The 23,069-nt window shown below is 39.7% G+C and overlaps 2 long non-coding RNA genes across 2 annotated transcripts in view; one reads left to right on the top strand and one right to left on the bottom strand.

Annotated features, from left to right (window-relative positions):
* Positions 1-2,603: 2,603 nt before the first annotated feature.
* Positions 2,604-22,905, bottom strand: LOC117011016. Its single transcript, XR_004420828.1, has 4 exons — positions 22,818-22,905; positions 18,774-18,892; positions 16,738-16,914; positions 2,604-3,611 (listed from the first exon to the last, which is right to left on the bottom strand). It is a non-coding gene; the product is annotated as an uncharacterized LOC117011016 (long non-coding RNA).
* Positions 21,324-23,069, top strand: part of LOC117011017 — a 33,244-nt gene continuing 31,498 nt past the window's right edge. The window contains exon 1 of the long non-coding RNA XR_004420829.1: positions 21,324-21,364. This is a non-coding gene — a long non-coding RNA (uncharacterized LOC117011017). The remainder of the gene's footprint in view (positions 21,365-23,069) is intronic.

The following is a 23,069-nucleotide window of genomic DNA, read 5'->3' as shown; positions in this document are numbered from 1 at the left end:
TACAGTGATATTTTGCTGCATGGTTTGCTAAAATGCTTTTACTAGGTAAAACTGGTTTTACTAGTTTCAAACATGCATAAAAAACATTAAAAAGCATAAAGAAGTCTTAGCAGGAGACAAACTATCTCAAATGTTGACAGAGCCATCCAGATGCAGTAGTGACAAAGCCAGATGAAATAAGGAATGACTTTGCAGAGAAAGATAATTTTATGGAAACTCTTACAGATTTTCTCTGTCACTCTTTTTTAGGGGTTGAAATTTATAATTAGTGCCACCAAAGTACTGGAAAACCCCTCCTGTAATAATAAAAAAATAGCCTGGATCATAGGAGGAGAGCAAAAGTAAAATACAAAAATACCAACTGTAGAAAATATTTTGTGCAAAAAAAGGAATGTGTTTGTGTTTCTGTGCTGGTTGGCAGGGGTGCACCTGGCAGCTTGATTTCCTGCTGTAAACAGTAGGAGAAGTGTACCCAGCTCTCCCGAGTGGGCAGATGGGAGCCATTTATTTACTGTTTCTCCAACACAAAACTCAACTTTCTAAAAACAATTTTCAGCTTTCAGTTATGACTTCTTGCAAAATTATGATTATGTTTCTCATCATCGCAGTCAAAATTGTGTTTGTGACTTCTGGTCCCCTTGGAGGTGTTGTGGGGCAGGGCAAGGATGAGGTGCTGGCTCTGGAATGGGGCTAGCAGTGTGAGAGCCTGTGTGCTGGTGACTGCACAAAAACCTTGGGACTGACTGAATATTTTGTCAGGAGAATCCCCCCTTAGGATGACATGGAAGGGAATGTAGCACGCTCACTCCTCCAGTCTGTCCAGTGTTTCCTGCTGTTCCTATTGATTTCAGAATAGGTGGAAGGGAAAGCTAAGCCGATTCACAAAGTGTTAAGTAAAGCAAGAAAGAACATCTGCAGTCATTTGTCTGGAGGAAGGTTCCTCCCCATCCCTGGCTAATGAACACAGAATTTGGACAAGGAAGGAGGGAGGGAAAAGCCTTATGGCCTTTTGGCACTTGCATTCCCCTTCTTGTCACCAAATTGTAAAATGGGAAAGAGTTACACAAGATTTGTTCCTTTCACAAATAGGGAAGGTGCTGGAACTGATTGATTTATTTATTTAAGTTGTACAGTAATGGGTTTGCTCTCTGAAGTGACAAGGAATGCTTGTGTGAAGCAGACATATTGGTGAAACTTTATGAGTCTACAAAAGGAAACACATAAGCCCAGGCCTTGTCATCCCCCACCCCTAAATTCAAAGCATGTGACAAACAAGCACTGCAACAAAATCTGCAGAAGTTATGTTTAGTTAATTGCATTTGAGTTTATTTACATATCATAACTTACAGCAGCAGGAAAGTCTTAGCTAACAAAAATGGGCATTGCTTCATTTCTAAATAATGCTTCTAACTTAGCATGTAAAGAAAATACTGTTTAATTAAGGGTTAAACTTCACTACCGTGCCAGAAAGCCATCCAAGTTCATTCTGCTGTAAACAAATTCTACTGCCAGTTAACAGGCATTATTGCTGTAACTCTGAGAAAAGTTCTTAAATAGCTGTGTTTGCCATGAATACATTGAATTATACATTAAAAGACCAGTGTCTTCCTTCAACTTGGCAAATGTTGATGAGGCATTTGCCATCTAAGAGAAACATCTCAAACATTCAGCTAGACAGCATTAAAATGTTAAACCCCTTGGGGGCAATGAAAGTTACACCTAGAAAACTCAAAACAAAAGTGGAAAAACAAAATTCAAAACAAAACTGGACTTTAAAATATCATATGAAAAACAGCAAGGAAAGAATTAACAACAGATTCCTAGCTCTTCTTGTTTGATGGCTGATGACAAACCACATATAGTGCTAAATCCTAAATTACAGAAACATTACATATGTGATTGGATCTTCCTGCCTGTGACAGGAAGCATGAAAAGCAACTCTTGGGCTCTGCAGTTTGGGAGCCAGTCTGCATGGGGTGGGGAGACGATGGTACAAGCAACCCAGAAATGCTAACACCACCCACTCACCAGGGTTTTCTGTTTCATAATTCTGCTGGATCTAGTGGGAAGGAGGAGGTAAAAAAACGCTGTAGAATACGTCCCTTTTTCACATCAGTGGGGAAATGTGCTGCACAGGGCAGCCAAGCAGTAATAGCCCTTTCCACTAAGGAAGAACACAGCAAAAGGGTAGCAGAGGACAAGCCAGCAGGACAAGTCCCTATGCCATGTGGTAATCGGCTCCTTAAGGTTCTTTATGCAGCAGCTAAAGAATTGCTGATGGCTGCTGCAGCAGTGAGGGTTGTTTTTGATCTCTGATAATACCTGTGGGTTTCCCAGTGGAGTATTAACTATTCAGCCATCCAAATTCAGCCAAATCAAAACTTGGTAAAAATAAAAATTTCCATTTTGGCATCCAAACATTCAAAATACTTTTTTCTTTGCTGTTTTTGAATTATGAGTGGAAAATGACACATGTGCATTCACACAGCTAAGCAAAAGCATACCAGGACTCCAAAGCCCACTTTTTCAAACTATGAAGTAATCACTTAGTTTTGTTTAAAAGTAGACAGTTATTAAAGCTGAAAAAAACTGAAGCCAGTTGAACTAGACATAAGAATGTCTGCAGGTTTCAGAAAAACACAGTCAAGAACATCGTGACACAATCATATTTGAGGTACATATTGCCAATAACACAGCCTGGGCTATGTCCTTAAAAGTTTGTAAACATACATGTTTGGTTTTATTTATTTATTTAACTTTAGGCTTTGGGTTACTTTGGAACTGGCTTTAAATGTCACAGAACTTCCAACCCAAAGAAAAAAGCAAAGGAGGTCATGTGTCTTCATTGTTTGAACTCTGCAGATGAGAGGAGACTTTGCTTCATTAGAGGTATGATATGGAAATCCCTACATAAATGAATTTCATTACCTTCACAAAAAGCAATACAACTTAGTGAGCAAAATATTTATAGCAAACATTTTCACCCTAATTTTGTTTCTTTTGAGCAAACTCATCCTTTGGCAACACTACTTCAATACCCACCTTTGCACCGGTAGAAGCTGTTATCCACACAAGCACACAGACATGCTTTCCTCTGCTCTCAAACCCCGAAACACTTCCTAAATTTAACTCTGGCTTCAGGGAACTTAGGAATTTCACCTAAAACAACAGTTGAAGTCTTAGCCCAAGTCCTTTTCAACTTTCTTTTCCTAGAACAGGGGCTCCAAACACCTACCTGGATACTCCAGCTTAAGGAGAGTGTAACAGCTGCTTGGCACAAGACTCACCAAGCAAACACAAACTATGTTCTCAGCTTTCCAATAGACTGAAAAAAATCAGCAGCCTCCCATCAAAGTCATTAGGCATCACTCCCTGATCAGCCACATCCCAAATGGTCAACCCACACGTTTGATAGTAGCCCCCAAATTTATAACCTCCTCCCTGAGCTTTGATTTGCTGTCAGACAGCAACTGCCAGTCTCACCCCAGAACACATCTCGGAGTACTCATCACCAGGCAGCTGTTGTACCCTTCAGCTGAGCTGTTCTGCTCTGCAAATACAGGATTCAGGTTCTGCTCCCGTTGTCCAGGCAATTAAGATATTATCCACTCCTGCAAAAGAGACAAAATGGGTCGTCAGGACCTATTCTAAGGCAGGCTGTGTGGGGAGAGCTCTGAATAAGAGGCAATGTGAAGAAAATATTTTTTTCATGGTGCTAGTTTATGACATTACCTATGATGGGACTGCCCAGGTTATGAACTACCTTTACATAACCATCAGACACCTAAGGAACTGCCTTGAACTGGACCCTTTATTATGTTCACATTGCTATTTATCCAAGACATTTCACATTCATATTGCCAGAGAGCAAGGTGACATTCAGTCTTTAGGGGACTTTCAAAGTAATCTAAAAGACATGGGGAAATAAGCCCATGCTTCACTTCAGCATTTGTATACTTACAGCTTTACCATCCAACATCCTTGTAGCACGTTTTAACCTGAACAGACAAGATCCAAAAACCAGGAGCAGGATTAGCAAGGATGGTGGGGGGAGAGAAGGGGAAATGCTTGGTGGCTTTGAACAAGTTCCTGAGAGACAGAATGCTTTAAATCAGCTGAGTAAAGAAATTGCAAATGGCAGCCAGCAGGGAAACATTTGAACTCAGTACTGTTATTCTCTAGGCAATTCAAAATATACTGTTTAAAATTCTAGTTTGCTGTAGCAAAACTCAGATATCTTCAGGAAATTAAAAAAAAAAAAAATTATATATATATATGTATATATATATAAAGAAGTAGAAAAATGTAACTTATCCCCACCAATTTCTAAATCACAGTTTTTATTTGCAGATGCATTGTTCAATACTTTCCACATTCTAGCCAGGAAGTCTAACATTAGGCTATGAGGGAAGGGTTATAGGCTTTTAAATCATTCCTCATATGTGCTTGAGGTGATTTATGTGACAGTTATGTACTGAAGTCCACATATTCACTTAGAAAAATGCACCTTCCAGAACAATATAATTAAGTAATAGGAATTCAATTCAGGTAGATTTTCCAGTTTCCTGTAGTGACCTCCAAACAAGAATGCTTGTCTGTAGACAACAAATTGAATTAGGATGTTTACTGGAAGTGGTAGATGACCTGACCCATTAAGCCAGCTGACATTTTATTGTAATTTCTGACTGAAAGGGCTATTCATGGAATTCTGCTTTCACTTCAGGTTTCTCTTGCTTAATCCTCTGAGGTATATTATATGTTCTTCCTATAGGAAGGTTATGTTACTAGAATTTCTTTGTGCAAAACAAAGACAGCTGGCATTTGCCATCATTTAATTTTTATATTGTCTTCTCAGACAAACTTTAATTTAGGATGCATTTTTCTCACATAGAAACACTAGATCTGTATCTGGGAGTCACCTACATAAAGTTCCATTTGTCAGCATCATTCTGCAGTGAGGCTGCCAAGATTTGGTCTCTTCTTCATTACATTCTCTATCAATATTCTCTAACATGATTAACTACCATCTTAATCTGGCAACATGGTACTGAACTCCAACATGTTTTGATTTGATTTAGTGTAAAAGACATTTGTAATACTACTTCCCTAGCACATTATGTATAAGCAGCAATTCATTTGAACCAAGTCTGTAAAACAGGGCTGAATAAGAGTTTGCTTTCAGACTTTGAGTTGCAATATATTATACCTGATTTACATAACTCCATAATGTGTTTGGAGCTTTTTGCGTCAGACCTGTGACCATGTGGTCAGTAGGACTATATCACCCAGATACCTATTAAAAATGTATAGAGAAATAACAACATGAGATTGGGTTGGCACAGTACCAGCGCGTTGTTAGAAAATACACTTCATGACCTTCTTGAAAAGGCAGAGGACTAAAAACATGCAGTGTGATTTACTCTTTTACCTTTTTTTCCCCCTGAAACTGGCAGCATCAGTCTTTTTAAAGAAAATCCTTTTCTATATCCTATTTGATACTTATTTTCTGCTTCGTCAAAGCAGTAAGGAGTGAATTAATCTTTTGCCAACATTTCTGTGAAGGTCATAGATTGTTCTTATGAATTTGACATGTCATTTGGCTTCAGGGACTGATTGAAGGACACATTAAAAAATATTGCAAACAAAACCACCAAAGACCCAAAACAACCAAGGAATTAGTTATGATTTTATGCTGACAGCATTGTGATAGAAACTAACACAGTGGAGTTTTGTCAACAAACTAAAACTGCTTCCTACATCAGGGCTCAGCATATTTGGCACGTTCTATTGACACTTACGTTCTTTCCTTCCTTCTCATTAGCCATATACATATATATTTAAGAAGTCAGAGCTGTGAGTTTTCTCACAGGTTGATTCCTTAGGCCGTTATTTTGTCTTTCCATCTGCTACCCACAAACTGATTGCCACATATGTGGTTCCTTCCTGGGAGAGTGTCTTTGGAGGTCCAAGTGTGTTATCATATAATCACACCATGCAGAGAGCAGGAGCCCCAGTGACCCAGAAGCCCAGAAGAGGTAGCTCAGAGGAAGCCCAACAAGACAAAATGAAGGCTTCTGACACACTTCTCCACTTGTTCAAAAAAGAGCTGTGAGTGCTGTCAAAAGCTATTCAAGGATATCCACACCTCCAGTTCAGCCAAACTACCATGTCTTAATGAATATCACATCTCACAAAAATAACAGGCTTCTCTGCATCCTCATCATACCTCCTCTGTAGCTAAAGTTTCTACATGGGCTTGGACATGCAGAATGAATTGAGTGGAACTTAGTAAGCTTTTCTTAAAAACTTCATTGAGAGACCTGGCAGAGTGGAAAGGGTTCTGTCTTGCAGATCCCTGATGCTGCCTCTAGCAAAACCTTAAAGCAAATTTGAATTTCCCAAAAGCGATTGATTTATTCACATGCCTGAGATTAATTAACTGCTTATAAATTCAGCAAGATCGGGTGCTTGGTAGGATTTTGAACATTTTTGCAAAGTAAAGCTCAAAGCAGGCACTTTTCTCCCATGATTTTGCAATTGTTTCAAATCAGAAAGACAAAATGAGTTGGGCTTGCACTTCTAATTATTGCGCGAATTTGGCATGAGCTGCGTTTAGAAAATCTGATACAATTGTTATTCATTATTCTAGGAATCCTAAATGCTGATGTAATGTAGAAATGTACAGGTTTTTTCATGGGGAGGGGATGTGAAAGGGGGAAGAGGGCTTAACCTCGCAATATTTAAAACCAAGGCTGACTTCTAGTTCTGTAGGGAATTTAAAGGATGTCTTCGCTAAAAGCAGATGCGTACATACATATGTGTTTACACATATGTTCACACACAGTCAAGCTTGTTACGGGACCTAAAGGAATAGGACTGAATTTGGATAAGAGTCATCCTATAATTAATGAGGAACTGGTCACTCAGGCAGGAGCGTCAAAGGTGCTGACTGTGGTCCAAAACACATGGCTCTGTTTGGTTGGCTGTGGAAACTGAAAAGATTAACCACGTTATTTAAAAGGGTTCTCAGGTCAAGACAGATCAACTTTTTGTAAATCCTAAAAGCAGAGGACATACTTTCCAGTTTGGTTACTGGGTTGCAAACACACCTTGTTGGGTGGTGCCTACTCTTTAAAAAGCAACCTCCTCTCTGCTCCCATGTATCTTTCACTGAATTGACTGCAGTTTTATAAAATTTTTCTTGAGTTTGACTTGAATCTACACCTCAGCTATGACTGTCAACAAAATCTCAGCTGGAAAGTCTCAGTCTGGACAAAATGGGTCTCTGGATTTACCTAGCTCCATGGAAAAGGTTTAAACTTGGTGCATGTGTGTCCATCACTGTGGTGTAACCAATGTTGGTGTGATCTGGAAGAGGTGAATTAGCAAGAGAATGATTTTATGTTTTGGCATGGTCAGAGGTAAATATGTTCTCATTCCAAAAAAGAAAATATTACATCCCAATACTATGTTCTCAGAATACTTTAAAACACTACATAAACTTATCTCAGTTTCTCCCCCCAAAAAATATCCATTTTAAAATCTGCAGTTTGTACTGTATAGACCCACATAAAATTTCTCACAAATGCTATCAAATATTGCAGCTTCTAAACAGTCAATGGTAACTTTAATATTTATATTTTTCTCTGCTCTTCATAATGCATTCCTTCTTTGGAGGTGCTTGAGACCGCCTTCCGAACATCCGAGAAGCCAGATTTACAAGCACAGCTACAAAAGATGCACCTGCAAAACCAGTCTTTAGTGATTCAGTTTTTACCAGCCTGGAGTGAGAAAGACAGTTCTGATTAGATACACAGATATGGATTTGTTCCGGAAGCCAGGGAGCCTTTATATTCAACATCTTTTAGTCTTTATGCAATGCATGCTGAACAAAAAAGTACTGAGTTCACTGGAGGGGAAGAATATGTTAACAGATTTGTGGAAATGTTCTCTCAAATGCTGTATAAATTAAGGATTTTAGACTAAGGCCAAAGAGAGATGCCAATGGAAGAAATTCAAAAGGAGCAGGTGCAAGTCAAAAGTGACAGAAGAAATAAATTTCCTACTTACACAATAGAACTAACCAAACAAGAGCAGACATACTAAGATAATCCAAATAAAGAAAAACCTTCAAAAACTATGGCCAAAGCCTTAGCTAAGTATGCTTATTAACAGGTTGATAAATTAAGTACGTGCTCCTATTGAGTTTTATAGAAGGAACTTTACATTAGAGATAACAAAAGGTGGTATCTTCCCATTTGATGTTCACATCCTGCCTCCCTCCTGGAGGGTGATACCATAGCCCTCCCTTCTCATCTATTGCATCGGTTCAAAGACCCCTCTACTAGGAATTCCCCCTTTTTTTTCCAGCGTCATAACATATCCAGGAATTTCAATATTCAGACTATTGTATCGAATAGAATCATTCACAGAAATAAGCAACTTCGGTAAACTTTTTATAAAACCTTGGAATACTCTGTTTTTCTGACTAGTCTCTTGAATTTTTCTGTTCCCAAGTCATGTCTACAAGTTCTGTTTCTCATTCCCACAAAAAAAAAAACCTAAAAAAAGAAAGATATTTTTCAGCCTATCTTAAAGGAACTCAGATGTATAACAGAAAGGTATTTTTGCCTCCTATCCCAAAGAAGTTAAGAATATCAAGCATCAATTAGGATTTTCCAGCTGTAAGTTATGGTCAATACCTCAACATTGTATGTTTTGGATCTAGTGGACTTGGGTGTCTCTTTGTCCTCTGTTCCATCTGTGGACTCACCTAGGTAGCTAAACAGGTAGATCCAAAAGATAATTATCTCCTGCTAAGGAAAGTATCTGCTAGTGACTATAGAGGGAGCCTAACTACTGCCTAAGCCTGAATGCCTCACTCATGTGTAGCTCTTAGGTGAGAACATGAAGCCACACATAGTTCCTAAATGCAGTTAGATCCATAACTTGAACTGGGGGTTTCAAAAATAGAGAATAGCTCATCTATGGTGATTTTCAGAAAAATGACACAGATTAAGGAGAGTGTAAGAATTCACAACCAATGATGCTTTGGCTGAAGTGGTGTCTAACCAATCTGCCATCCAGCTGTTGTGAATGGTACTGAAAGTCAGTAGTAACACAAAGAAACCTAAAAACTGTAGATCAAGACACAGACAGAGAGATGTTTACACATCACAAGATTGTACCTTTCCAAAAGGGTTTGGGGCTACATTCATTGCAAATGATGAGCATCAGCAGGAGACAGATATCAAGATTCTCTGAATAAGGGAACTTCTGTGAGTGAGAGGATCTGGATTTTTAGCCTGGTATCAAATTACTGCATAAATTGATCTTCTAAACCTGTAGTGACTAATGTTTTTTGCTGATTTGTGATCAACCCATGGAGGATTAGGATTAAGCAGTTGTGCTGAAAATAAAAGATCCTGGATTATAGCTTGACAAAATATAGTTTGAGGTCTGGGCAATCCTGTCATGATTTAAAACACAGGTCAAGCAAAATTCTCATTTTCATCCCAGCAACTAATTTACAGCAGAATGCATATGGTCTGAGGATCACCAGGGCAGTTCAGCCAATGCAGGTACTTGAGACTAAAAGGAAACACAGGGGATGCATAACATTTCTAAGAGATGAACATTCTTTGTGAAATAGCTGCATCCCAGCCACTGCAAGTCTGCTGATCACAAGCAGCCTGTTACCATTTCCACCTGTACTACCATAGTGTTATAATCCTGAGGTACTCAGTCCTACTAATGAGCTCTCTGTCAGTAACAAACTCAGCTCAGAATGGCTTCTGGTGCAAAATGGTTTTAGTGTGTCACTGTCTCTTAATTCTCATTAACTGGCAGAAGGACTGAGATAAAAGAGAATTATGTCCCTGACCCCTTGAAATTTCCAGTTCAACATCCCCCAGAGATAATTTATGAAATGTTACCACCTTGATGCACTGAGCATATTCATGGTCCCACAAGGCCACTCATATTTGCGCAGCACAGTTTGTAAACTCCATGGCTGCAACAAAAATTATATTCTAATACAAATAAAACAATATTTTAGGACTCCCTCCAGGGCCATTAAAATTTCCTCTGCTCAGTTAGTTTTGGCTTTGGACAATTACAATAAAAATACATATCAACTACAGTTCTCCTACTTTCGCAAGTGTTAGAATTCTGGGGAGTACAAATCTAAAAAGGGGAGAAAGGTTATTTAAAATTCTTCATATATCTAGATACATATGACATTCAATGCAACTTTTAAAGTATTTTATATTATGTACTGGTCTGTCTATCTATTGAGATAAATATTAATAAACTTCACAATAAACTAAAGATACAGACACTTGAAATCTTCCTCACTACCACATCCCTGGTACTCAAAAGTCCCCTGCCTGCCTGTTGCAGGCCTGGGACAGCAACTCCATCAGAAATTCTTCTGATGTACCATCGCTAGATAATGGGCTACATCTGTAAGAGCCATTGAAAGTTACATGCTCTAACCTGAGATCAGCTAAAACATGTAATAACACAAAAAACTTTGCTATCAAAATCACATTGCCACTGGAGTTAGCTTGCTGTTGTACACACTGCCAAGTCACTCAGAGTTTGGGAGACATAACAGAGGTAAGAGCCACACCTGGGGCCATTCTAGCAATTTAACAATGCAGGGGATCGGGGTCCAGTGCCCAGCACTATTTAATCTTCTACAAAATCTATGGCCAGAAACGTCAAATCTATACCACTGTTATTGCATTAATTGAATTTCTGTAGCAATATCAACCCTTCATTGTCATTACTCTGGTTTTATTGTCAAAGCAAGATCTGATTTTCTGTTCCACTGCCACTGGTGCATTCCCTGGCCTGAGCCCCACTGAAATAGCTCTGTGGTTTCAACCAGGTAAAGTGAGTACCCAGAGCAAAGGAGGACCTCCTAGACTGCGAGTCTACTTGTGACTGTAAGACTCTAATTTGTGTAGTAGAGTCTTGGTCCTTTCTTTGGTGCCCAGGCCAAATCAGAATCTACCACCACTACACCCTGGCTAAGGTACATATCCCAAGGCCTATATTTACAGTTTCTTTTTCCTTTTTGGCAGTCAGATGAAAAGTTTTAGAGCTGGAACACTGCTGAAGCAAAAGGACCCAAAGTGTTAACTGTGAATAAGATCCAGTCCAGGTCTCATTAATGATGCTGGCAGGTCCTGGTTTAGCTTCTGACCCATTACAAGGGAGACCAGAAGTTCTGTCCTTAAAAGCCTGCCAATTCTTTTATGCTTAATGACAGTTCCTCTGCAAGCACAAAAATTGCTACAGTCACACAGACAAATCTGAGAGTCTTTCATTGACTGGACTTTCTTAGGAGGGAGATGATGGTGGAAATTGGGATCTGAACAGCAGTGAGATCATGCAGTCAGGCTTCTGATCTTGAGCCATGTGTGTAGCTGCCACAATGCAGCACCTAACCATGCACATGGCAGCACAGCTTGGCTCAGACGCAGAACACCTGGGAATCAGCTCTTTGTCCTGGAGCAACTGCAGGACACTCTCATTCAAACTCACACAGGGGTGTGAGGAAGCCACTACTGCAAAGAAATTTTGCAGTGCTTGAAAAGGGGTGCAGATTAATTGGGTTTTTTTCCATTAGCACTGGGAAATGTATTATGCTGCCATGCACCAGGTATAGAAGAGACTTCAGAGATCTGTGGTAACAGATATCCCCAGATATCAGACTTTGAGCACTACGGGACATTGTTGGCAATGAGCAGTGAGTACTTGAATTTATTTTCAAGAAGTGAACCAGAGATGAAATCAGCTGCAAGCTCTGGAGAACTGGAAGAAAAAGCTTCCCAAACACAGTCCATGAATAGATAAGTCCCCAGAAGTCAAGGGCAATCCATTCACCACTAAGCAATGCATCCCAGGAACATTAACTTCCTGAGAAAATTAAATACTGTGAATATTTCTGGCACATACTAGAAACTAAATATATTTCCTTAACTGCAAACAATCATTTAACACAGTAGGTTATACAAATAGATAAAATTTCATAACCTTTTATTTTTGCTTTCAAAAATATGTATCATGTAAGACTTCCTTGCCAATGCACAGGATTTTAAGGCACCTGCATTGCCTTTAACCACTTCAGCAACCTGACAGCGCTGTGCAATATACATAGGAAAAGCAGCCTTTCCTGTTGAGGCTATTTAAATGCAATTTATTTCTGTAGAATGCTGAGCATTGTGGGGATAAGGTCAGAGGAGCACAAATGCAGGAGTAGTGCTGCAGAGACATTACTTGCAGCACTAAACTATATTTGACTACTGACAAAAATCCTCTTGAAGTCAAAATCACCCCCATCAACATCAGCAGGAAGTCTAATGCAGCTGGAGCCATTTCCTTGCATTTAAAAGAGAGCTAATTAAAAATATAAAAAATCAGATGAGACTTTACATTTACTAATAATACTTGATTCACTCCTGATGTGTTTCCTTCAAACTGTATCTCAACATGAGTGGGAAAAATCCCAGACATACTATTTCTAGACACATACAATCTCCAAGCCTCCCTGGGTCTCTGATTTTGTGTCATTAATGAAGATCTACTTAAGGAACTAATGCTTCCTTATGTTGTAAAACACTTGCATGTAACCAAGGCCGGTGACATTGTAGGGCACCAAGGTCTCAGCAGCAGTAAACTCAACTGCTTTTACTTCAGCTAGTGAACTGTATGATTGTGCAGTCCACCTGCAAGTGCTGTCTGCATTTACCTGCTTGCATGTGATCTCCAGAGCAGAGAATATTTGTCCCAAACCAGAAATCTAAGCTGCGACCCAAACAAAAAAAAAGGTCCTGAGGTAGAAACCATAGCACTGAAGGTGAGAGAAAGCCAAAAACTGCACTTCTACACCATTTGATTCTATTTTAGGGCATAGTATACAACTGTTCAAACCTCTGACACTCTTCTGTCCTTCAGGAAGAAGCAAAAATGATGGCAATGATGGAATTTTTAGCAACCAGAAAATAAGTTTTGTACGTGAAGGGCTGCAAATCATGTTCACGTTCTGGGAGGATATGTAAGGAATGCACCCAATATACTGCATATTTATGGCACCCCAGAGGTTTTGATGGCAGTCAGGGTTTTCCCCATTTTCTATTCCCTCTTTCACTTTTGGCAAAGAGCAGTAATTCTACTGCCAAAACAAGTCTCAACTCATAACCTATCGTCTTGAGAAAAAAAAGCAGCACAGTTGACAGCAACTTTTCTCCAATTCAGATGTTCTTCTTCAGTTTCTGAAGAGACAGAAAATATGGTAATTTGGACTGGTGAGATGCCTTTTCTTCCCATGGAGATACTGACATTGATTTTAACATCTTACTGTTTTATTCCTGAGGATATGAACCAATGAGAATTGCAGCTTCTGAGTATCTCTAAAAAAAATTTCTAAAAAAAAAGCAAAACAAAAACAACCCCACATAACAACCAAAGAAAACAAAAACCCTGAAAAAAACCCTCCACCCCTAACACACTATTTTGATCACAGAAGTTCAGTTCATTGTGTCCTTTCAGATGTTTTAAAAAGAAAAACGAAAAAATTACAAGATATCATGAGTCAGAGGAAGACACAAAGTATTAGTTGTCATAGGAAACCCACAGAGCTTCCTCTTTGCTGCTTCACTACTTTAAATCATTTTATGGCTCTCTTCCATACTAAGATTGTTCTTTTGGAAGTTCATTCTATTCCTAATTCCATCTTCAAATGCAGCTGGCTAATGCTGTGTGGCTGTTCAGCTGTCTCCTCTGGGAGGAGACTCCTCTCTCTAACCAAGTCATGCAAAAGTTAGACAGAAAGCATGAAACAAAATACCCAGTTTGTTACTGTGATGGCCATTTGATGTTGTCTGTGACTACAACAACAAAGATGCAGTTAGAGTATTAAGTGTGGACGCTTGCATTTCAACCTGTAAATCAATGAAAACAAATCACAGGGAGAATGTGAAAATGGGACTCTGCAAGAAAAAAAAAACATTATTGGGGACTTCCACCAAATTTCAAAAGATTACATTGCACACCTGGTGATAAGGCCAATGTGCTTCAAGGCACAGAGGTTTCTCTGCCACCCTGTGAATAGACACCAATATTCAGCTCACTACTATCAGGCAATAGAAGTGAACAATTAATTAAAAGGTAATGTATATTTGAACCTCTTAAATATTTGCATTTCAGTTATAGATAATTCTTCAAGGTTCATGATGAAAAACAATGTTTCAAAGCAAGTGATATTTTCAAATTTATATTCCCAAGCTTCTTTTATAACCATTGGCTAACCCTACCTAACAGATTTTTAAGTTAGAAAAATTAAATTAATGTAAAATTTTAAAATTAAAAATTCATATAAGTAGGATAATATTTGCCTCTGCTGTGGTGTTCTGCTTTTCTATTTGTTCATCTCTCCATCCCAATTTTTAGGCAATCAACTGTCTCAGCCTGCCTCCTGCTCTGCTTGTTCAGGGCATAGCACAATCTGAATTAACAATATATGAGTATGCTTTTTAACATTTCAGACTGTATTCGACCTATATTTCACCAGACTATTTTACCAAAAAAAACTCTTGTGAAAGGAAACAAGCAGCACCAAGTTAAGCTGTAATGAACAGTGTTAGAAAATTATTTAATCTGGGAAGAGAGATAGAGTCATTGCTCCTCTCTTCATGCCAAAAAATGGTGGACATCTAAACGAAAAATGTTTTGAATTTTTTTTGCTTGATCTTACCCACAAATTGAAATGGATTGTGATACATAACTAGGTTTTTGGCTTTTGTTAATCTACTAGAATCTGCTTGTGTGGGAAAGAGAAAGACAGTAAGTGGGAACGAGGTCAGTTGCAATTTACAATCTATCCTCATGCTTCCCTTGCATCCCTTTCCAGAAATGTCTGTATCCTTCTGGCTGGCTTAAATTCCTTCACAGTCCCTGGAGCTCCTCATGTGTGTTTAAACACCAAGACGAGCTGCTATCAATGACATGGGAGACTAAAAGTCAATAAAACCAATTCTTCAAGATGACAATAAAAAATCAGAATTATGTAAAGTTAATTAAGGCTTGACATTTATAAAGCAAAACTATGACCTTTTGATGGCAGGCTTTAGAAGTCATCACATATGAATTTTCTCCACTGAAAGAAATATTGACTATAAATTATATAAGAATAATCAAAAATCATATGTTAGTGATAGATACTTTTTTCCCCAAGAGTGGAAAGGATTGAAGATCTTAAAAAGTTATTTAGTCAGCACAGCTAATAGAAATGGTTAAACCAGTGGTATACACTGTCTTGCTGTAACAGATGGAATTGTTGGGCAGGAAGTGTTTCATTGACAGAGTAAACTGATAAGCCAGTTTTTATTTAAGAAAAAAAAAATCAGTCAAGTCTAGTATGATTCACAACAGTAACAAAATGCTTTGGATTTGTTTTCAGTTCTATCAGAAAACAGCTGAACATATTGTTCAATAATTTGTGATGTTGGAAATCCTAAAAAGCCATCTAGTTCTCAAATGTCCAGCTATTAGTTGTCTATTGCAAAGAGCACATAGAGTCGCAGAAACACAACAACACAGAATATCTTGAGTTGGAAACGACCCACAAGGATGATCAAAGTCCAGCTCCTGGCCCTGCACAGAACCATCCCCAAGAGTCACACCAGGAAACTGCCTGAGGGCAGTGTCCAAACACCTTCTGAACTGTGTCAGGCTTGGAGCTGTGACCACTGCCCTGGGGAGCCTGCTTCACTCCCCTACCACCGTCTGGGTGAAGAACCTTCTTCTGATATCCAACCTAAACCTCCCTTAATGCAACTCCAGGCCATTCCCTGATCCTGTCACTGTCACCCCAGAGCAGAGATCAGTACCTGTCCCTCCTCTTCCCCTCATGAGGCTGCTGTAGACTGTGATGAGTTCTGCCCTCAGTCTCTTCTCCTCCAGGCTGAATAGACCAAGTGACCTCTCCTCAACAGGTTCCTTTCCAGACCCTTTGGCATGCTTGTGGCTCTCCCTTGGATGCTCTCTAATAGTTTAAAATATCTTTTTTATTGTGGCACCCAAAGCTGCCCCAGCCCTGGAGGTGAGGCTGCCCCAGCTCAGAGCAGAGCAGGACAATCCCCTCCCTTGCCCAGCTGGTGATGCCCTCCTGGCTGCCAGGGCACTGCTGGCTCGTGTTCAACTTGCCATGGACCAGAACCCCAGGGCCCTTTCCATGGCACTGCTCTCCAGCATCTCCTTCCACAGTCTGTCTGTTCATCCAGGGTTGTCCCATCCCTGGTTCAGAGTCCAGCTCTTCCCTTTTTTGAGCTTCATGCGGTTGGTGATTGCCCAGTCCCCTCATTTGTTGAGGTATCACTGCAGGGCCTTGCTGTCTTTGAGGGAGCCAACAGGTCATCCCAGTTTTATATCTTCTGTGAAGATTTTGCTCAGTGTCCTTTCCAGTCCCACATCCAAGTCACTCATGAAGACCTTGAAGAGAGCTCAGAGCTGAAGATGGAGCCCTGTGGAACCCCTGATGTCACCCCAGTCACTGTAACCCTTTGTGCCTGACCCATGAGCCAGCTGCTCACCCATCACAGGATGTGTTTATCCAGCTGAGGGCTGGATGTTTTGTCTGAAAGGACTCTGTGAGACACGGTATCAAAAAATCTGCTAAAGTCCAAAAAATGTCATCAGCTGGCTTTGCTAGATCAGCCAGGAGGTTACCTTGTCATGAAAGGAAATCAGGTTTGATAAGCAGGACTTTCCCCTCATGAAGCTGTGCTATGCCATACAGTGACTGATGACTGTGTTGTCCTTCAGGTGCTTTCCAATACCTTCCAGAACAATCTTCTTCATAATTGTCAAACCACAGTGGCCGTGCAGCCTCAGGTAGAGGAGTTCCTGAAAACAGAAACATATCTATCTGAAAAGCACACTCAATGAAAAAGCAAGGTGTAATACCACCAGATCCAGCTGTAGAATAGTTTCCCGTGCACAAAAAACTGAAGTAGAGTAACACTACCTTCACCTTAGCTCCCCAGCCTTGATATGGAGACTACAAAGCCCACCTACTTTACATGCAGCCCTCGTAATTCTCAAGGCTAAAAGTCCCAGAAGAGGCCTTCCTAGGACTCCCTTGTTACTAACACAGAAAGGTTCAGTTTCATCCTAGCTCTGTAACTGCAAATGCATGAAGAACTGCTAAGTTACATATGCGGAGCTGTTGACAAGGTTGGGTGTTATAACAGCCTTGTGTAGTGAACACTCGCATTTGAAACAGGACCCATGGTTATAAAGAAGATAGCATACAGAAGGAACACCTGAAATAATTCAATGTTTTGTGTGTTCAAAACATTGGATACATAGAAAAAAGTTCACTCTGTGTAATTGATGCTGCTGTGTTTATAAAGGGTCTTTCAATAGAGAAAGTAGAAACATAATGATTCATATTGTGATTTAGGATATGTGTATAAGTTGCACAGACCTGAACATGCAGCACTTAAATTAATTCTCTGTTGATTGCATATGTTAGGAAATTCATATTTTCAAGCTGGGTTAATAAGAAATTAATTAATTTAATTAAACTAAACCCAAAAAACTTGAGGAAGTTTCTGCTGTCAGATTTCATGTATGATTTGGCTGCCTGTTCTGGCAGAGGAGGAAGCTTCAAATGAGGTCCTTGTGCTGTGACAGTGAGGCTATGGTTTGTCTGCTTTGGACAGCATGAGGAGAGGGTGAGCCCTACCCAAAAAAAACTGCCCAAAAATAATCTCCAAGACAAACAAACCATCAAAACTCAAACAAACAAACAAACCCTGCCCAGACAGTGGCACATGGAATTCATAGCCATGATAGTATATTAAAGTCAGTGGAATGCCAGCAAAGTTCCTGAAATTAATGGGAAAACCAGAACTAGTGACAGCAGCCAAACCAAAGGAGACTGACCACACTTTTCTGCACCAACTGGAGTGACAGTGCAAGATTTCCTTCCAGCTCATGGTAACACCTGATAACAAAGAAGATGATTTTTTTTTCCAAACAATAAACACCTCCAGAGGTTCTAAAGCCGAATATACTTTCAAGACAGCTGTAATAAGGAAAACAGCTTTTCCCTTCAGTACCCTTTCTAAGTGCCATTTTATTGCATGGACATTCAGACCCATACTTAAAGGACACTCAGCAAGCAGGATGCAGGAAAACCAGCAGAAATGTTTGTGACCTGCTTTGTACATGTTAAAGACCTAGCTATGGGAGAAGATCATGCCAAGCTCAGGATCTCTAGGTTATTATATAGCTTGGTTTCCCTGGAAGCTCCTGCCAGTCTTGTGTTTTAAATCAGCTTCCTACATTTGTCATTGTCATGTCTCATCTCTATAAAGCTCGGGACTGTAGCTGACACAGGAAGACACCTCTGAGCAGCAGGTGGATTTTCACCTTCCAGTCCTCTGCCACTTCTCTCTTCAGCTTGTAATAAGCAGAATAAACCAGTTGAAAAGCCATCCCACCCTCAAAGCAACTCACTACTGATAACAGAAGGCACCCCAGTCAGCTTCAGCCTGGGCACAAATCTGCCCTTTGAAATTGAAGTCTCTTATTTTAGAGAAACGGAAGCTTCATATGTATGTCTGCATTTTAAACACTACTTTCTCTATTGGTAATTACCCATTTTTTACATACATAAAATCAAGCAATATAGAACTAGTGAATACAGAGAGGTTATCAGAGTAGGCAGAGGTAAGAGTGGAAAAGTCAAGGCATACCTGGAATTCAATCAGACCAAGGATGTCAAGGATAGCAAAATACACCACGAACAAAATACATCAATAACAAAAGGAAAACAAAGGATGATGCAGGCTCTTTGCTGAATGGAGAGGGAGCCCTGTTAACAGAGGACAGAGAGAAGGTAGAGTTATTGGATGGCTTCTTTGCATTGATCTTCACTGATAAGCCCACCCCTCAGTGATTTCCAACTTATGAGATCAGAGTAAAGGAATCTTAGAAGAAAGACAGACTGGAGGCCAATCTGCTGGACTAGAAGTCCTGGTGGACAACAAATTGTGCATGAGTCAATTCTACCATGATGATTTTGTTAGCTAACTTTTCAGGAGCATTTATACTGTGTGGATTTTTTTTCTCCTCCGCTCCAGAGATATATGTGATGAGCAGCAAGAGTTTCCTGATTTTGTCAGAGGACAGTGTTAATAGTCAGGAGCCCAGGAGTTTTCATGCAATGGAGAAATTTGCCCAACCTCAAGGAAATTTTTTCAGTGCAATTAATTTATAATGTTTCATTTTTGTTCAGGTGACATGGAACAAATACATTAAGACCATAAACCTATTTCACCTTCTGGGAGTGCAGCCAACAAAGCAAATAGATAACTGATACTTTTCACTCTTGTTTTCTTTTGCAAAAATTTCTAGCTCTCATTTTCTCTGTGGAAGAACTCCTTAAACTCATCTTCATATGCAGAGTTGAAACACATCTAGAGTCCCACAAACAGCTCCTCACATTTCCATCTTGCTCCATAACCAGCTGCAATCCAGATGCCATGTGACAGAATCAATGTAGAGTCCAGACTATAAATTCTGCCTTCCCATGAGCAGACATGCAGCTGTCTGCACCATGCATGAACGTCATTGATGCCTCAGGACTATCTTGCCAGTAAGCCAAGGACACTGAGGGATCCAGCGAGTGCCAGCACAGACAGACCTGCCAGCCGAGGGAGCTAACATTACGAACAGGGTTATCATCTTGCCAGCAGTACAGTGTACCCCAAATTCAGATATTCCCAGGACACAGATGGCCCTGAGTGCACAGCCTGACCCCTGGTGCCAGCCCAGGAGGTGGTGTGTTCACCAGGTGAGGTGGCAGAGGAGAAACTGATGCTTTACTATCACCTCTGAGATCTGTCTGAGCACAACACACTTGAGCCTCCTACTTTCTCTAGACCTCCTTGAGTAGCATGGGTGGATCATGGTTCTTCATATTCTTTAAGCAAAGAGATTTATTCAAGTTACAAAGTCCAGACCTTCTGTAATTATCCTTAGGAGTGTCAATTCTGTATATATTAAGTCCAGAAATATTAATGGCATCACAGACTGAGCTTGAGTGTCTTTGAACACTTGGTTAATTGGAATACTTGGTCTCTCACTACTCTGTATCTCACAGGTACGTGGGAATCGCCACACCCACAAGAATCATCTTGATCACTACTAGTGTGTAACAAGTTTAACTTCAATGGTTAATTTCTTTAATAAGAACCTTCACATTCAGTATTTTTCTTCTGTTACTAGACAGAGAGAGGCTCAACACAACTGGGTCTCTGCCTTCCTTTGGCCCACACTTGGTATTTGTCATAGTTTTGTCCCTTTCCACCAGCATGCATTAGTGCTATTACAGAAAATTCAAAATGCTTCTCAGCTTTGCTAAGGTTGTAATATTTATCTGTGTGCTCTACTAGAAATGCACTTCATTGCCTCATTAGCAGACGTCAGATAATCTCACTTATATCAGAATAGTATAAAATGTTATCAGTCTGGCTATGTAAGACACAGTATGCTGTCCAATGTTCTGTCTAATAAATGTACAGCTGCCTTAAACTGAGGCTTGCAGCAATTTAGTTTTTGAGAGTTGTTTTAGACTAACAATAATGAGTTTAGAAAGTCATTTTCAACTGTTCCCCAAAGATGTTCAAACTGCCAAGATCAAATAAAACTCTGTTATAATATAAGCACAATAGATTAAACATGTTTTTTGGGTTTAAATCTTTTTCCAGCAGTGGCGTTGTAATCTGCAAGCCAGAGCTATATCATACACTGAAATATTCCCAACAGGAAACCAAAGAAAAATACACAAAAAACTCACTGGAGCCTATTGAAATCTTACAGTCCTGAAATAAGTATTTCCCTCAGAAGTCAAATCACTATGCAGTGGTGGTAGGGTTATTCTACTTTTTAGTTACAGCTGTGCTTCATTGCCTGTATAATTGTAGAACATAAAAAGGAAGGAAGCAGGGGAGGCATTAAAGTCTCTGAATGTTTTTGATGGGATCTTTTTCTGTCCCAAGCGTGGGAGGTGAGAAAACATCAGAACTTTGGGTGTAGTAAAGGCAGCTAATGACACTCAACTGGATATGAAAAGTCTTTTATGGAGAGTATAGAAATATGGCCAGGGCAAACTGGTTTACAGGCAGATGGGCAAAAATTTCTTGGAAAAAGTCCATGGCAGCAGAGTCATCCTTTAAAAATAGCACTAGTGGGGCTTAGTTTTCATTTTAGCATTAGCTCCTTCTCCATCCAGTTTGTCATTGCAGCAAAATCTCTGGGAATACCAACATCAGTGCATAGAAAGGTAAGAGGAGGTTTTCTGTACTTTTTCAAACCCTGCTGAGGTGATTGGGAGTTTTCTTCTGGATTTCTGAAACTTCTTTGAGACCCCAAAGAGAAGAGGGTTCCTTTCTACAGAAGCACATCATATTGCTGCTATATTGCAAACATCAATTTGTTGGACAGCAAATGAATACCTATTTTTCTCTATCCACAGCATCACAAAGGGCTTCAAACTTTCTCTGACAGGCTCCTCTCTCCTATCTTTGTATGAAGGGCGTTCAATTTTTTTTGGCATGGTTGCATTTACTTCTGCCATTTCTATTTCATATCCTACCATTATCACAAATTCAGTAGATTTTGATTGTTACTATTTTATTATTTATTCAAGCAGTTTATACTACTAATCAAGTAGAAGTCGGAATAACATAGCTGATAATATAGTGCTTCATTTTTTCCATAAAGAAATTATGTTTATGTTGCCATTACATCTGTATGAACATTACCCTACGCATCTCCCTTATCCCTCCCTTATCAAATCCCTTTGCCAATTTCAGTTCAATTTAACAGAAAGTTCATCACCATTCAGAGAGAGAAATAAAGACAGATTTGCTACTACTGCCTCTACTGATGGTAGAATGAGGCTCTCATTCCTTATCCACTCAGTCCTACTGAGCAGGGTGGGCTGGGCCACTGACCAGGCACGAGCCTCTCAAGTAGCACACAGAGTGTGATATGGATCTCAGGCCGTAAAGATGGATGTGGGAGAGGATCCTGAGGACATTTGGTTGTGATGAGGATCTGAGGGGTTGTGGGGCTCAAAGAAGTAAAGGGTTAGAGCTGTGGGTATTAAAGGGGGAGAGAGTGGGGAACTAGGCAAAACTGAGAACGTTACACTAATTTGTGCAAAGCACACAAGGAGAGAGACAGATGTGGCAGGGAGAGGACATCAGGGGTTCTGCAGGAGACCCTTCTTTGTATGGATGACAGATCAGGAATCCATAGGTACCTTAAATTTCTCTGTTCAGGGAACAACTTGTTACTTTCGTGCCTGATAGGATATTTGGTGTAAGTCTGTTTACATTGGCATCATACCAGGTCTGTGGGTTTGCTGGTATTCTCTGCATCCAAGGGTAGGCTGACCTTCTATGTCCCATGTTTTCCTTTGTAAATTCAGATGTACCAACAACCAAGATTACCAGAAAAAGTTGGTTGTTTCAGTGAAACCAGAGATTCTAGTATAAAGCTTAGAAATGGCTTCAAGAGAAATAGCTTCTTACACTTTCTTAGAAATCCTGATTTTTACAATACTATGTTCTCTTCATTTTTCCAGACGTGTAAACAGATTATTTTTTAAATTATAGAAACATTGAGGATTTAATCTCAAGTTTTTTGAGGGGTTTTATTTTAAAAGTTATGGTTTTGTAAACCGAGGTCAAGGGTTTTATTTTAAAATGGCTGCTCTTGTCAATACTTACAAGCAGTTGCTGGGGAGAGATTCTGTTCTCAGCTCTGCCAGTGATTCCTCATGGGACCATGACATTTAAATTTCATGCTTTCTCACTCTAATCCATCTGTAAAATGAATGCAATAGGCAACTTCATGAAGTTGTTGGGAAGACTCTTTAATGCCTGACAAGCATTTTGATATCACCCCATAGTTGCTTGTATAAGCAGAGTATGGTAATTGTAAGTGCTTTTTAATTTCTATTTCCTTTTCTCAGCCTCGTC

The sequence above is a fragment of the Catharus ustulatus genome, chromosome Z (assembly GCF_009819885.2).
Source record: "Catharus ustulatus isolate bCatUst1 chromosome Z, bCatUst1.pri.v2, whole genome shotgun sequence".
Classification (NCBI taxonomy): domain Eukaryota; kingdom Metazoa; phylum Chordata; class Aves; order Passeriformes; family Turdidae; genus Catharus; species Catharus ustulatus.
The sequence above is the reverse complement of the archived record's forward strand: the minus strand, read 5'-3'. Positions and strand labels throughout refer to the sequence as shown.